This window comes from Triticum dicoccoides, chromosome 4B (assembly GCF_002162155.2).
Source record: "Triticum dicoccoides isolate Atlit2015 ecotype Zavitan chromosome 4B, WEW_v2.0, whole genome shotgun sequence".
Taxonomy (NCBI): Eukaryota; Viridiplantae; Streptophyta; class Magnoliopsida; order Poales; family Poaceae; genus Triticum; species Triticum dicoccoides.
In genome coordinates, this window is record NC_041387.1 from 609,046,979 (window position 1) to 609,062,913 (window position 15,935).

At 44.4% G+C, this 15,935-nt stretch overlaps 1 long non-coding RNA gene across 4 annotated transcripts; it reads left to right on the forward strand.

The window, feature by feature from the left end:
* Positions 1 to 8,043: 8,043 nt before the first annotated feature.
* LOC119291737 lies at positions 8,044 to 11,611 on the forward strand. 4 transcript variants are annotated; one of them, XR_005142612.1, is made up of 6 exons: positions 8,045 to 8,501; positions 8,584 to 8,810; positions 8,932 to 9,047; positions 9,342 to 9,671; positions 11,004 to 11,093; positions 11,339 to 11,611. It is a non-coding gene; the product is annotated as an uncharacterized LOC119291737 (long non-coding RNA). The 4 variants fall into 4 exon arrangements; XR_005142610.1 differs by having other exon boundaries at positions 8,047 to 8,501; positions 9,535 to 9,671; XR_005142608.1 differs by having other exon boundaries at positions 8,044 to 8,501; positions 8,932 to 9,671.
* Positions 11,612 to 15,935: the final 4,324 nt, after the last annotated feature.

Genomic DNA, 15,935 nt, shown 5'->3' on the forward strand with positions numbered 1-15,935 from the left:
GCAAGAGCTGGTCGCTGTTCGAGAGGTCTTAAAATCCTTAAAGATTTTTTCCGCTTTTAAGCGAGGAATCGGCCTCGTCCAATTTAGGCGTATATAGCGCCCAATTCGGCTTTCCGAATTCTAGGGGCTTCGCCGAAATTTAAAAATTGTAGACTTCTATGGCTAAGTGAAAGTTATAAAGCCGCATAGTCCGATTGCCTTGTTCGCTGCACCAAACACCTCCTTCAGGGACCAAATATTTGGATAAAGAGTGTCTGGGATTTCCAGGAACATGCCGATACTAGTTATGTGCGGGCGGAAGTCGACGACTGGCCTACTTTCAGAATTTTATAAACAGCCGCACAGAGGGTAATATTTTAAATCAAAAAGCGCTATCTGCGCAAGTAACTTCGTCTTTATATTACAAAAATGACAAGAGTACATTCACTCCAAGATAGTGTCCTTAGTACATTCATCGGCCACGAGACGAGCGCCTTTCATAATGCCATCATAATATTTTTCGGGACAATGATGCGCCTTGCCCTTCGGCGGTCCATCCTTCACCAGCTTCTCTGCATCCAGCTTGCCCCAATGCACCTTCGCACGAGCAAAGGCTCAACGGGCACCCTCAATGCAAACGGATCGCTTGATTACTTCCAGGCGCGGACATGCATTCACCATCCGCTTTATAAGGCCGAAGTAGCTGCCAGGCAAGGGCTCACCAGGCCACATCCGGACTATGAAATCCTTCATAGCCACTTCGGCCGCCCTGTGGAGTTCAACCAGTTGCTTTAATTGGCCACTCAGAGGCGTCGACTGTTCGGCTACCGCATACTGGGACCAGAACAGCTTTTTCGTTTAGCTGCCCTCTTCGGCACGGTAGAACTCCGTGGCACCCGATATACTACGTGGTAGATCTGCGAATGCCCCTGGGGAGCTCCGAATTCTGTTAAGTAAAAGAAACGCCTCCTCCACATGCTTGCTTTGCATAAAAAATGTCTTACCCACCGCTATCTTCTTGGCCACCTGGATTTCCTGCTGGGCCTTTTCGGCTTCGGCCTTGGCGTCTTTCATGCTCAAAAGGGCCTTCGCAAGCTCAGACTCCTTCGTCTTGAAGTCATGCTCCAAGTACTCGAACTTCTTGTCGAGCTCCTGGAGGTCTTGCTGTACCTCGCCCACCCTAGCATTCAGCTTTTCACACTCAATGCGCTCCGCGGCTGCCTTGTTTTCGGCCTCGGATAGCGCTTTCTTCAGTGACGCCACTTGGGTCGTGGCCCCTATTACAAAATCAAGACGTTTTTTTAGCGTCACCAATTTTTATTCTTTATGATATATGAACGGGGTATCACTCACCTTTGTTCTATTCGAGCTGCCTCTTCATGAGGCCAAGCTCTCCCTGGGCCTACTCCAGGTCCCGTTTTAGTCCGATGACCTCAGCCGTGCGGGCAGTAGCGGCAACCAGCACTGCCTGTTTGTTCACACGCACACCTACTATAATAGACTCATGCGGAATATAATCGAACCTCCGTTTGGCTTTTCGTTCCGAACACCAAACAGAGTATCAGGGGCTACTACCTACTGGGTGATAATTTCACATACTTCTTGATTACTTACCTCAAAGCCTGTTAGAAAGCTGGTGCAGGCTTCGGTTAGTCCGCTCTTGGCGGACAGGACCTTATGAATCACCGCACTCATAAGACTATGGTGCTATTCATCCTTAGAAGCGCCGTGAAGCGCTTCCAGCGGACCATCCGACGCCTCCGGCGTAACGGAAGTCATTGGCACGGACAGCCCGCCCTCCTTAGCGAGGGGCTGCCTGCCCGAATTCGGAACCTTTGAAGGTTCCGGTACAGTGTCCGGCTAGGAGCCCGACTTGCTGTGGCTCCAGTCGACACAATCCGCGGGGATCCGGCACCCCGTGTCCCCGGTGCCTAGAGTTTCTCCATGGGGCGTCTCCAGAGTCACCTCCCCTTGCTCAGGAAGCCTTTGGGACAACACCTCCGTGTCATCCGCAGGCTGAGGGGAAGTGACCGTTGGGAGTGAATTCATCGCTGAATCGCTCAAAGACCAACCTGAAGAAGATACCTCTGGATGGGCCCTGGCCGGACTGAATATATGTGTTCGGCGTTATAAAAGACTATGAAGCAAAGTCACACTAAAGTATAACGGAAGTACGGATACTTACGATCTTACGAGAGGCTTCCCCCTAGGTAGCCACTACTCCTCGCTGTAGGCGACCGTGGATGAGTAATTAGGAAGGGACACATTTCCCTTCTTGGGTGTCATAGCCTCCCCCTTCGGGGCGGCTTTCCTTTTCTTCTCCTCCCCAGTGCGGGGAGGGGGCATTTCTTCGCGATCCTCCTCGCCTCCATGGGAAGAATCTACCTCGTCGTCCTCGGACGACGAGCCTATGACGACCTTGCGTCGGGGACCCTACCTGGTCCCCTGGGCCGCCCTCTTAGACCCTTCGGCCTCCCCGGATGGGGCGGCCCTCTCTTCCTCCTTCTCCTCCTCCCCTTCATGGGAGGAATGTGCCTCGCCGTCTTCGGACGAGGCATCCTGTACGGCCTTGTGCTGGAGACCCTTCCTGGTCTCCGGGCCTTATAGGGCGCTGGGACTAGCATCTCCGTCAGGAGAGCGGTCACCGGACCTTCTGGCAGCGGAGCCGGACAGTCGATTCGCTTCACCGTCTCCATGTACTCCTGATTAAGTACACACAATAACTTAATATCCTCCCATGAGTATGCTGGGAAAACTACACCTGGGGATGGTTAGAAAATTCACCGGACGGGGGGACCGCGCACTACAAGAAATATGTCAACTTGTGACCTTCTGTCAGTGACCCTGGAAGAATTGGTCATAAATCTATGACCATTTGAGATAAATTGGTCAAAAGCTGTTCAGGGGCTCCAAACCCTGAACTATAACGACAATTTTTGGTCAGAAATATCGTAATTTCCTTACACGAAATGGTCATAAAGTAGACAGCACTAGTCCGCTGCCTTATTTCTAGCTGATCACGACCAATATAGATGGTCATAACCTTGTAAATTGTGGGTCATGGCTATGATTCGACGCCACCTCATCATTTTTGCCTATGTGTCGTGCTTAGCTGTCGCCCACCTCATCATTTTTGCCTATGTGTCGTGCTTAGTTGTCAGTCTCGTTTACCAATTTTACACATGTGTCGCGCTTAGGTGTCATTTTTTTCTTATGTTTCAATTTTGCATAATGGTTTTTGAGCCGCACTCGCCTCGCTGTACAGTGGGACCCACAACGAGTCCCACTAGTCCGACCAATGGGGCCTGCCATGCTGACAAATCTGGTCCACCCTGCTAACATGCAGGACCAGCCATGCGGGACACACCCGCCTGACAAGCAGGACCGTCAAGCTGACACGTGGGACCTAGGACCCTCAAACAACTAGTGCCGAATAATGGAGCAAAAATGGGCATTGGTGGGAGTCGAACTCGCGACCACTCGTACCTGGAGGCAGGACCATAGCACCACGCCACCCTTTCTTTCATGCTAGAATACCTCCCACGATCCAAGTAAAGCAAACAGAACGTTGCTGGGCCTGGGCCTTTTTGGGCAAGGCCACTTGGTTTTTTTCTTTTAACCATTCCATTGTGTCAAGTGTGGGCCGACGACCCATATGTTCGAAGGTCCAGCTCGTGGCGATGTGGACTTCCGACATCTTTGAGTCCACATAAATAGTAGGAGTTCAAATTTCACTACAAAAATTAGAGCGTGTTCAAACAAAAAAGTGTAAAATGTAATTGCACCGTCAATTTTGTGTATGACCTCGGATCAATATTATCCAAACATTTGGTTCATCTTGAAGAGGATTTGAAAAATGTTAACAAAGCATTTGAAAAATGTTAATAAACCATTTGAAATATGTTTAAATTGTGTATAGTTTTTAATTAAGCATTAAGGAAATGTTGACCATGTATTAAAAACTGTTTATCTTTTATTTGAAAAAATGTTAATCAATCATATGAAAATGTTAAAATGTGTACAAAAAAATGTTGACCCTGTATTAAAAAAACTTGGGCTTGAAAACTATTAATCAAGCATTTGAAAATTGTTAAAAATTGTATAGAAAAATATTGACCATGTATTAAAAACTATTTATCTTTTATTTGAAAAAATGTTAATCAATCATATGAAAATTTTAAAATGTGTACAAAAAAAATGTTGACCCTGTATTAAAAAAACTTGTGCTTGAAAACTATTAATCAAGCATTTGAAAATTGTTAAAAAATTGTATAGAAAAATATTGAACATGTATATAAAAAAAAATCTTATGCCAGTTTTAAATACAATTCCCGTAGTCCATGCTTGTTATTTTTCCTATAAACTAGGTCTCATATAATGGACACAATGTGAATGCTTTCAATTTTTTGGGATTTTTTTAATTTCTTATGCTGGTTTCAAAATGCGGTCAAACGTCGGGCATGACCGTTCATAGCTAGTGTATGAATCTTCCAAATCTTTTGGAGTGTCTCTAATTAAATAGATACTTATGTATCTAGAAATGATTTAAAAAAATAAAGAGCAAACTATGAGGCAGCGGTAGTTCAATTTTGACCCGTTTCCTACTGAATCAGCGGAATTTTGTCTTTTTCACGAGAGGTGGATAAAAGTTTTTGACACATAACCATTTGGTTGATTGTGCATTAAATATGGCCTAATATTTTATATAATTGATTTCGTCCAATTTTGCTACTGATTTTTGGGCACTCAGAAAATGGGAAATGATTTTTTCGTCCAAAGAAAATGAAAACTTCCTTAGGCAACATTGTTTGCCATCCCAATATGCACCCTTGTGCACAATATGAGATCATTTGAACAAACTATTGCATGATTGTGGCCATAAGATTGATCATGTGACTTGAAATCCATTGATCTTCACACATGATAGCTCGTTTCTGAGAACACTTTTTAAAATTAATTATCATATTATAAGTTTATTATTTTTCCAGGTAACTTGGCCACATATAATGACACTATGCGAAGGTTTTCTAATTTTCTGATTTTTTTTGAATTTTTCATGCCCGTTTCAAAATGCTGTCAAAACAGCGGGCATGACCGTTCCTAGCTAGTGGTTGAATCTTGGAAAACTTTTGGTGTTTATCTGATTAAATAGATACTTATTTACCTAGAAATGATTTTTGGGAAAAATAAAGAGCAAACTATGAGGCACCTGCAGTTCAAATTTGACCCGCTTCCAACTGAATCGACGGGAATTTGTCTTTTTCACCAGAGGTGGATCAAAACTTTTGACACCAACCATTTAATCAATAGTGCATTAAATATGGCCTAGTATTTTATAAAATTGATTAGGTCCAATTTTGCAACAAATATATGGTAGGTCCTTCACAAAAAAACTCATTTTGGGCACTCGAAAAAATGGAAAATGGTTTTTTCGTCCAAAGAAAATGAAAACTTCCTTAGGCAACATTGTTTGTCATTCCAAGATGCACCCTTGTGCACGATATGAGGTCATTTGAACAAACTATGCCATGAATGTGGCCATAAAATTGATCATTTGGCTTGAAAGCCATGAATCTTCACACATGATAGCTCATTTACGAGAACATTTTTTTAAAATAATTACCGTATTACAAGTTTATTATTTTTCCTGGAAACTTGGTCACATATAATGACACAATGTGAAGGTTTTCCAATTTTTTGATTTTTTTGAATTTTTTATGCCCGTTTCAAAATGCGGTCAAAACGGTGGGCATGACCGTTCCTAGCTAGTGGTTGAATCTTGTAATTTGTTTGGTGTTTCTCTGATTAAATAGATACTTATTTACCTAGAAATGATTTTTGGAAAAAATAAAGAGCAAACTACGAGGCACCTGCAGTTCAAATTTGACCCACTTCCATCTGAATCGGCGGGGATTTGTCTTTTTCACTAGAGGTGGATCAAAACTTTTGACACACAACCATTTTGTCAATTGTGCATTATATATGGCCTGGTATTTTATAAAATTTATTAGGCCCAATTTTGCAACAAATATATGGTAAGTCCTTCACAAAAAAACTCATTTTGGGCACTCGAAAAAATGGAAAATGATTTTTTCGTCCAAAGAAAATGAAAACTTCCTTAGGCAACATTGTTTGTCATTCCAAGATGCACCCTTGTGCACGATATGAGGTCATTTGAACAAACTATGCCATGAATGTGGCCATAAGATTGATCATTTGGCTTGAAAGCCATGAATCTTCACACATGATAGCTCATTTATGAGAACACTTTTTTAAAATAATTACCGTATTACAAGTTTATTATTTTTCCTGGAAACTTGGTCACATATAATGACACAATGCGAAGGTTTTCCAATTTTTTGATTTTTTTGAATTTTTTATGCCCGTTTCAAAATGCGGTCAAAACGGCGGGCATGACCGTTCCTAGCTAGTGGTTGAATCTTGTAATTTGTTTGGTGTTTCTCTGATTAAATAGATACTTATTTACCTAGAAATGATTTTTGGAAAAAATAAAGAGCAAACTACGAGGCACCTGCAGTTCAAATTTGACCCGCTTCCAACTGAATCGGCGGGGATTTGTCTTTTTCACCAGAGGTGGATCAAAACTTTTGACACCCAACCATTTTGTCAACTGTGCATTATATATGGCCTGGTATTTTATAAAATTGATTAGGTCCAATTTTGCAACAAATATACGGTAGGTCCTTCACAAAAAACTCATTTCGGGCACTCGAAAAAATGGAAAATGATTTTTTCGTCCAAAGAAAATGAAAACTTTCTTAGGCAACATTGTTTATCATTCCAAGATGCACCCTTGTGCACGATATGAGGTCATTTGAACAAACTATGCCATGAATGTGGCCATAAGATTGATCATTTGGCTTGAAAGCCATGAATCTTCACACATGATAGCTCGTTTATGAGAACACTTTTTTAAAATAATTACCGTACTACAAGTTTATTATTTTTCCTGGAAACTTGGTCACATATAATGACACAATGCGAAGGTTTTCCAATTTTTTGATTTTTTTTTGAATTTTTTATGTCATTTTCAAAATGCGTTCAAAACGGCGGGCATGACCGTTCCTAGCTAGTGCTTGAATCTTGTAATTTTTTTTGGTTTTTCTCTTATTAAATAGACACTCGTTTACCTAGAAATGATTTTTGGAAAAAATAAAGAGCAAACTACGAGGCAGCTACAGTTCAAATTTGACCCGCTTCCAGCTGAATCGGCGGGGATTTGTCTTTTTCACCAGAGGTGGATCAAAACTTTTGACACCCAACCATTTTGTCAATTGCGCATTATATATGGCCTAGTATTTTATAAAATTGATTAGGTCCAATTTTGCAACAAATATATGGTAGGTCCTTCACAAAAAAAACTCATTTTGGGCACTCGAAAAATGGAAAATGAATTTCTGTTCCAAAGAAAATGAGAACTTCTTTAGACAACATTGTTTGCCATTCCAAGATGCATCCTTGTGCACAACATGAGATCATTTGAAGAAACTATGCCATGAATGTGTTAGGCTAACAAAATTGTGCCATGATCATTCCAACATTTTCACAATAGTGTGCCATGACCCCGTCTTGACGACGCCTTGGGTTGACCGGCACACGTGTGCGGCCCTCCCGCACCGTTGCTCGCGAGTCACCACATGCACCCGTCACCATCGCGCAAAACCGCCACGCCCATTATCACCCCCACCTATACCCTTCACGTCCTCCTTCATGGCCGCGACTCACCTCAACACGGAATTTTTGGTTCAATTTCACCCGCGCCATGCCCCGAGATTTCTGCCCGCTCTTGCCCGCAAAAAGAGAGGCAAAAAGAAAACCGACTGAATCAAAAAGAAGAGAAACAAAATAAAAAGAGAGGAGTGTTGGACGAGGGGAGAGTTTTGGACCGTTGGATGGGAGAGAAGTGGATGGCCAGGATTTGATCTTGGGGATGGATCCGTGGACTCGCATGCCATTGGCTGGCTGCCTTTCCATCTCCTATTACCAAACAAAAAAAAATCCATCTCTCTAACACGAAAAGAAACCCTAGCTCCCATCTGCCCTCACCTTGGCGTTTTTCCTTCTACACCCCCGCCTCCCTTTCTTTCTTTCCTTCGACCCGTCCCGCACGATCTCCTCTCTCCCCAACGAACCGCAGCGCCGCCGCCCCTGCCTAGCGCTCGCTCGTGATGCCTCTCCTCCTCCTCGTCTCACCCCCACCGCCGCCGATCCTTCCCCGGCCACCGCCCTGTACCGTACGTGCGAGCAGGTCAGGCGAGCAGGTCAGGTGGCGGCTCCGAGATCCGCCAAGGGCATGGACCTCGAGCTCCATCTCCATGGCAGTGGCTCCCAGATCCGCCCAGGGGCTGGACCTGGAGCTCATCTCCTCCATGGCGTTGGCTTCCAGATCCGCCCATGGGTTGGACCTGGTGCTCCATCTCCATGGCGAGTTGGCTGTATCCCCACGTCTGCTTCCGCTCGGCCGACGACGCCATCCGCGCGTGCTTCTGCTGCTCGTATAGGTAAGGCAATCTGTCGATTTGCTGTTCTCCCCTCGGCTTCCCATCCTTTTCCTTACGTGCCGTGTCTTCCCTCCTCACGCAGGTGCACGCACCACCGGTGCTCCCGGATCGAGCAGGTGACGCAGGGGCCCTCCCAGATCCACGACGAGCTGCATCTGGCTCGTCCTCGCGGCTGTCGGCCACGTCCTCGACAAGGGTCACATCTGGCCGTGACCAAGTGAGGCCCCAGATCTGCACTCACTAGGAGGGGGCGGCGGCACCGAGAGGATTCTCACGCAGCCGTCTTCCACCTTCTTCGTCCGGTTCCAGGTACTGACATTCCCCCCTCCCCGCACACATCCTGCACCTGCTCTTGCTTACTCTGATCCTCCCATTCCGCTTTTGGTTGGGGCGTTCCTGTACTGATCCATATGCATGCGTTAATTTGTAGCTGCGCACGCGACATGGAGCCTCATCTTCGAGCTGCTTGACCTCAAGGGTGAGGTGGATGACGACGCTCTGATTCTTGTGTGATGTTGCCAATAGCAAGATGTGGCGGATAACTTGGTAATCATTACGCCAGTAGTCAATAGTCGATTAGTCGAGCGACTGCTAATCATCTGGTGGCCTTGGACTTGTGATTGTGGTGTCGTGCTCTGACTAGTGGCATGATTTACACACTATGGTAATTTTAGGTTTAGGGAAATATGTACTGTTGCTCCTGATCTAACCAATTGGCCACTATCCAGTTATCCTGGTATGTGTATGGATGTGTTTATGTGGATTTGGTCTAATCTGTCTCCTGCTGTTGATCTACTGGTCCATGCTCTAGTTCTAATTCCTCTATTTGTTATTTATTAGGTTTGTACTGGTAGCTTGTTAGTTTTCCCTCGTGTGCTTGAAAACATGCAAGCAGAGAGATAGAGAGAGATTCCTTGATGTAGCAGGCCAGTAGCTACTTTGTCTCAGATTTTACCTGTCTTTATCCGTATCTCAGTTAGATGCACTACTGCTAGTTCAGCTGATGTGAATAATATTTTACTCATTTTTGTAGATCACCTTCATTCAAAGCAAAATAATAGGTTGACTCAGGCAGTCTTTTTCCGCTGCAACAGCCATGCACAGATGGTTCTGCCCGGTGGATGCAGTTTCAATTCTTCCAATTTCCACGTGCTAGCGTTCCAATGTCAAGTACTCCCTCCGTCCCAAAATAAGTGACTCAACTTTGTACTAGCTTTAGTACAAAGTTAGTACAAAGTTGAGTCACTTATTTTGGGACGGAGAGAGTATAATTCTTGAACTGCATAAGCTAAACTATGTTAGTTCCATGATCAACTTGTATATGCAGTCCAAGCCTTCTAAAATGATTGCCTTTACTGTCCATGTCTTGATGTGATTTGTTCTTAAATCGGTTTGCTAGATAGATCCAAACGGTGGTTTTGTGTACAATAGTTTTGCATTGTATGACCTAAATTATGTTCTCCATCTGCATGTTTGACTTGTCATTTATGTGGAAGTTTGATGGTAACATTATAAGTTGTGTATGCAATGGTACCTGGAAGGCTGCACTGCTTAACCAGCTTGCTGTTAGAATTGTTTCAGTAATTAATTTTTCCTTAACTCAGCTCGTTTAAGATCTATGCTAGTATGTGATCTGCGTATAGATATGAGTTACATCCCAGCCATTTTAACTATGATTGGTTGTATTACTTCAGATTTGACGGTGAAAGTGCATTTGTTAACTGTATTCTAATGCTCTCATATGTAAGGAATGCATGGGTTAACTCATCCTTATTGATAGATCCTCTCTTTTAATTAATAATGTATGCATGCCTTGTATGTTCTCTGTTCTTTACTATATTGTTCTGGCCTCGGGCAATTAGACATTGTATCTGTTTTTATTGTGATATGCAACTCTTCAAAAAAAGAAACCGTATTATGGAATTACTCATCTGCATGGAATTTCTATGTATTCTAGTAGTTTATTTTTGATACTGTATTGCTGTATTCCCGATCTGAGTTGGACCGATGCTCGATTTGTTCCTGTTTCTGTTTTAGTACTAGTACAATGTAATGATTTCGTGCTTTCATGAAGTATTTTGCGCTATTTTTATCCGCCGAGCAATTTAGAAGACATGTAGAGCATTTAACTAGACAGTTGAATTTGCATTTGCAACTATGCTTGCTCAGAGCAGTCCTTGAATGGTCATATTATTGCGATGGCCTGTGCTGTTCTTAGTTGTGCTACAGTATGTGTTTTGTGTTGTTTGCACTTGTTAGCCAAATCATTGCACATGCAGTGTTAATGCGATGTTGCGGGTTTGTGACCTAGGATTTCAACCGAATTCCTGTTTGTACAATGTATTTGCTACATGTTGTTTTCATCTTGATAGCTAGCAGCCTAGCACCATGAACGTTGATTGTGAAATCTCTATATGCTGTAAAATTAATTGGGTCAGTCTCAAACTTGTTGTGAATTGTAAGATGCTTTAAGTAAATGTTTTTTTGCCTTCTTGCGTGTAGGCGGTCAGGCGAGATAACAAGTAGAGGTTCAGTCTGTTGGAGGAGTATGGCGAGTTGCTGATTCGGGCTAACCAGGGGCACACTGTGGCAGTATGTTTTCTACCTGAACTCTCCTGCACTAATGTATTCTGTTTTTACAAGTAAGATTTAAGATGTGTTTATACTCCTCATGATCATCTGCCATGTAGTAACTGTTATTTTTTGTAACTTCTAAAAGCATTGTACTAGCTGAATTTTTGTTATCATTCTGAAGAACTTGTCCTTTTTATTGAATTGTCTCTTCATAATATATTGGCTCCAGTTTTCTTATTCTTCTTTGTTGATTCATGTAATAGGGCGATCGTATTAGCTCAGTTCAGACTATGAGCAGGAGCAGGTGCATTTTCCTGTTTGTAATGCTATCGAAGGAGCTCCATCCTGAAGAATATAGTGCTTGTAGAGCTTGTAAATTAGTTACTCCACTTGTAAAATTATTTGTAGAGCAGAAGCACCATTGTATTGCGTGTTATTTGTAGAGCAGGAGCTCCATACTGAATCTGGCTGCTGTTATTTGAAGTATTATTATATGTGTTTTTTGTCGGTGCCAATAATATTGGTTATTTATTTACTGTGAGAATGAAATGAGGAATATGGCCTTGACAAGTTGGACCCACTTACACCTGACAACTTAGACCCACTTATCAGAACATGATAACTGGGATCCATCTGACTAGTGGACCCATGATACATATAAAAAACATGAGAGGCTCAGTAAATACATGATAAAAAAAATCTGCTGTTAAAAGGGCCACGCAAAGAAATTAATAAGGCTGAATTGTTGGGCTAGACCCATGTAGCTAATAAAAGCACATGAAAAAAATACATTAAAAAGACTGAATTGTTGGGCTAGGCCCATGTAGAAAACCGAATTGGACCGGGCTGAATCTTGTGCCACATCAGATTGCCACGCTGGATGCCTACGTGGACTGGGGAGGTTGCTAGTGACCAAAACGCCACAGTAGACATATTTTGGTCATAAACGTCCACGACCATTTCAGAAGAAAGGTCGCTATAGTCAGTTTACGGCGGCCAGCTTTTGACCTTCTGGTTTTGGTCACAAAAAGGTCACAAATGGAAAACAGTGACCATTCAGTGACCAATAGTGGTGGTCACAAGTTGACATATTTCTTGTAGTGGCGTGGCGTGGAGTCCGCAGTCCTGGGACGTGGGAGGAGGTGTTTCGGAGCCCTTGGACACGACCTTCCATGTGTCCTTGAGTGTCATGCCGTAGAGCTCTTGAAGTGTCCGGTGTCCGGCCGGGACGAACTCCCACAGATTGAGAGTCCGTCTTTGTCACAGAAGAATTCGGCGGACGAGCATGACCTGGACTACGTTGACGAGCTTGATGTTCTTGTCAATCATATTCTTGATACAATTCTGAAGTTCGGTCAGCTCTGCAGGCTCGCCCCAGGCCAGGCCCTTCTTTTCCCACGAGGTGAGCCGCATGGGGATTCTGGATCGGAATTCGGGGGCCGCCACCCAGTTGGTGTCCCGCGGCTCGGTGATGTAGAGCCACCCCGATTGCACCCTTTCACGGTCTCCGTGAAGGAGCCGTCAAGCAAGGTGACGTTGGGCATCTTGCCCACCATGGCGCCTCCGCACTCCACTTGCTGGCCGCTCACGATCTTTGTCTTCACGCAGAAGATTCGTAGCCACAAGCCGAAGTGAGGTTTGATGCGGAGGAAGGCCTCGTAGACGACGATAAACGCCGAGATGTTGAGAATGAAATTTGGGCTAGATCATGAAAATCTAGCCCATAGTAGAACATGAGCCCGCGGACGAAGGGATGAAGTCGAAATCCCAGTCCACGGACGAAGTGGGCGAGAAACACGACCCTCTCGTGGGGTTGCGGCGTTGGAATGATCTGCCCAGCGTCCGGTGCGTGATGTCTGCGGCCAAGTATCCGACCGCCCGGAGCTTCGCAATATGCTCCTCCTTCACGGTGGAGGCTACCCACTTGGCTCCTGCTCCGAACATGTTTGGCTGTGCGGACAAGGCGTGGACTAGGGCACTAGAGCTCGAGGAGGCAAGAGTGGATTAGTGGAGGAGGAAGAAGGCGTGGGTAAAAATGGGGAAATCCTTATCCCTTTATAAAGGCGTCGAAAACAGAGCGCCTCTCCACTTGCCCATTGAGGGTTGCTTATTTTCCAAGCGCCACGATTGATGGTGTGGTTGGGTTACCCGTACCCGTATTTATGGGAATCCCGTGATAAGGGGACATGATCTCTGCTTTGACAAGACGTGCCAAGGAAACCACCTCGCACTATGCGCTATGGCTGGTTGTGGGAGAACGGTTCGAATAATTACCCAACCGTGGTGTCATGTCACGTCGTCTAAAGTTGACAGCAGATTGTGAAATCTCATTCTCTCTATGGTGGTATGTGGAGATCATCTTGCAGATCCGGACACAGTCTAAGTGTTCGATAATTACTTTGGAGTATTCGGAGGTGGAACCCGCCTTGCAATGCCGAAGACAAACTGCGCGCCGGACTCATCGTCATTGAAGCCTGGTTCAGGGGCTACCGAGGGAGTCTTGTATTAGGGGGTATCCAGACAGTCGGACTATATACTTTGGCCGGACAGTTGGACCGTGAAGATACAAGACTCAAGACTTCGTCCCGTGTTCGGATGGGACTCTCCTTTGCGTGGAAGACAAGCTTGGCAATCCGGATATTGGATTTCCTTCTATGTAACCGACTCCGTGTAAACCCCAGCCCCCTCCAGTGTCTATATAAACCGGAGGGTTCGATCCGTATGAGGACGATCACAACATTCATAATCATCATAGGCAAGCTTCTAGGGTTTAGCCTCTACGATCTCGTGGTAGATCAACTCTTGTAACACCCATATCATTAATATAAATCAAGCAGGAAGTATGGTTTTACCTGCATCGAGAGGGCCCGAACATGGGTAAACATTGTGTCCCTTGCCTCTTGTTACCATTAGCCTTAGACGCACAGATCGGGACCCCCTACCCGAGATCCGCCGGTTTTGACACCGACAACTAGAACCTGGAGCAGGACATGTAGCCCATCTATAACGTGTAAGTGGAGTACGGTAAATTTTGAACGGTAGCGCTGTGAATATATGTAGACTAGTCGTGCACAAATTTATCACATGAATTGGAGATGAACTTGTGTGGCATACTGGCATTTGACCTTTAGAATTTATTACTAGTAAATGTGTTATGTGTACGTGCAACTTGTGTGGTTGTTGCACGGGCTCCAACATGCTCTTTGAGAAAAAAAGGTGGCATGGATTTGGATATACGTGATGTGGCGGCATCATACAGTAGCATGGTTCGCTATAGTTGTAGTAGTACACTCCTACTAGGACGAAAACTCCTATAAAACTTTGCGCCTGGCTCTTTGCCTCTTCGGGAGGTTCAACAGTTCGTACTCGTGTGAACCTTGCACTTGGCTCTTCGCCTCTTCAGAAGGTCCAACAATGATGATACTACAGTACAATATGCTTCTGCCAATCTGACAGCGATTGAACTGATGCACGTCCATCGTGAGGGCGAGGGTGAGGGAGAGGGAGAGGGAGAGGGCGTTGTAGTCAAAACCCTCTCCTCATCATGCGAACCACCGTGCCGCATGGGCGAGGGAGAGGCATAGTAAGCAAGCTTCTCCTCATTCGGCGAGTTGACGGGACATATCAAAGCCTTACTAGTACTAGTCCATACTGCGTCCTTACAGTTAATATGGATTAATTTGAAACGAGAAAAATACACTGGCGGTCAACTTATGTAACAATATGCTCTTTACGGTCACTATATATAGTTTTGCGGTGATTATACGATCACTAGCTCACCCTAATGACCGGCCACATAGTCGACGTGGCACTTTGTTGACTGGTTAAATTGTCACCTGGTTTCTGGGTCCCACATGTCAGTTGGCAGAGCAAAGAAATAAATTAAACAAAACTTTACACGTGCGCGACAGGAGTCCAACCCTTGCACGCGAACCACCCTGGCCGTGTATGTGAGTGCATGCACGTGTACTCCCTCGGTCTTCCAACAAAGAGTGCACATCGGCTAAAAAACAGAGAGTGTAGTACATGATGTACATCTACACTTCCAATGCATTTAGCCTTTAATCTAAATCGGTATTGATTGACTAATGCACCAACTTGTGCTCTAGGTATAGGCTACATGTCTATCCTTAATTACAACATGCAACGGCCTTCATTTAATCCTATTCTCTCAATGGTCGCATGCAAACATAAGTCTGCTACTTTTGGGCGTTAATTATGCTCTGGTCAATGTGTAAATCTCTAAATGTATAGTCATTCACGGACGTAGGGAGTAGGTTGAGCACTTGAGCATGAGCGTGTGTGCTGCGTCATGTGTTGTGTGCCGCATGGGTGCGTGAGTGTTGTGTGCGTCCGTGTGTACATGTGAGTGTTGCATGTTGCATGCATGCATGCATGGGGCTTACTCACTCCCATTGCCATGTTCATATTTCAAGCTTCCTCTGTTCCCTCCATATGGTGATACTCCCTCTGTTCCCAAATACGGACTAAAAGCCTCCCTATGTTCCCAAATACGGAGTATTTGTCTTTCTAAAGATTTCAACAAGTGACTAGGTACGGAGCAAAATGAGTGAAGTGAGTGTAGAGGCATAGGGATACTATAGAAAGAAAGTCTTCACGATCCATTATTCCCCATCTTGCTCAGAGAGAACTATTCAACTAGTCTTCACAGTGAAGTGACAATACACGCTGCAGCAGACACTACAAAAAAATACACTTCCGTGATGATACGTTTTTGTCACAGTAGGTCGCGTTTTTTGTCCTGCATGTACATCCATGATGATTTTATGACAGAATCAAGATAGTCATAACTGTGCGGTCGTAGAAGTGTTCCATGACATTACCAAAATTATCATCACG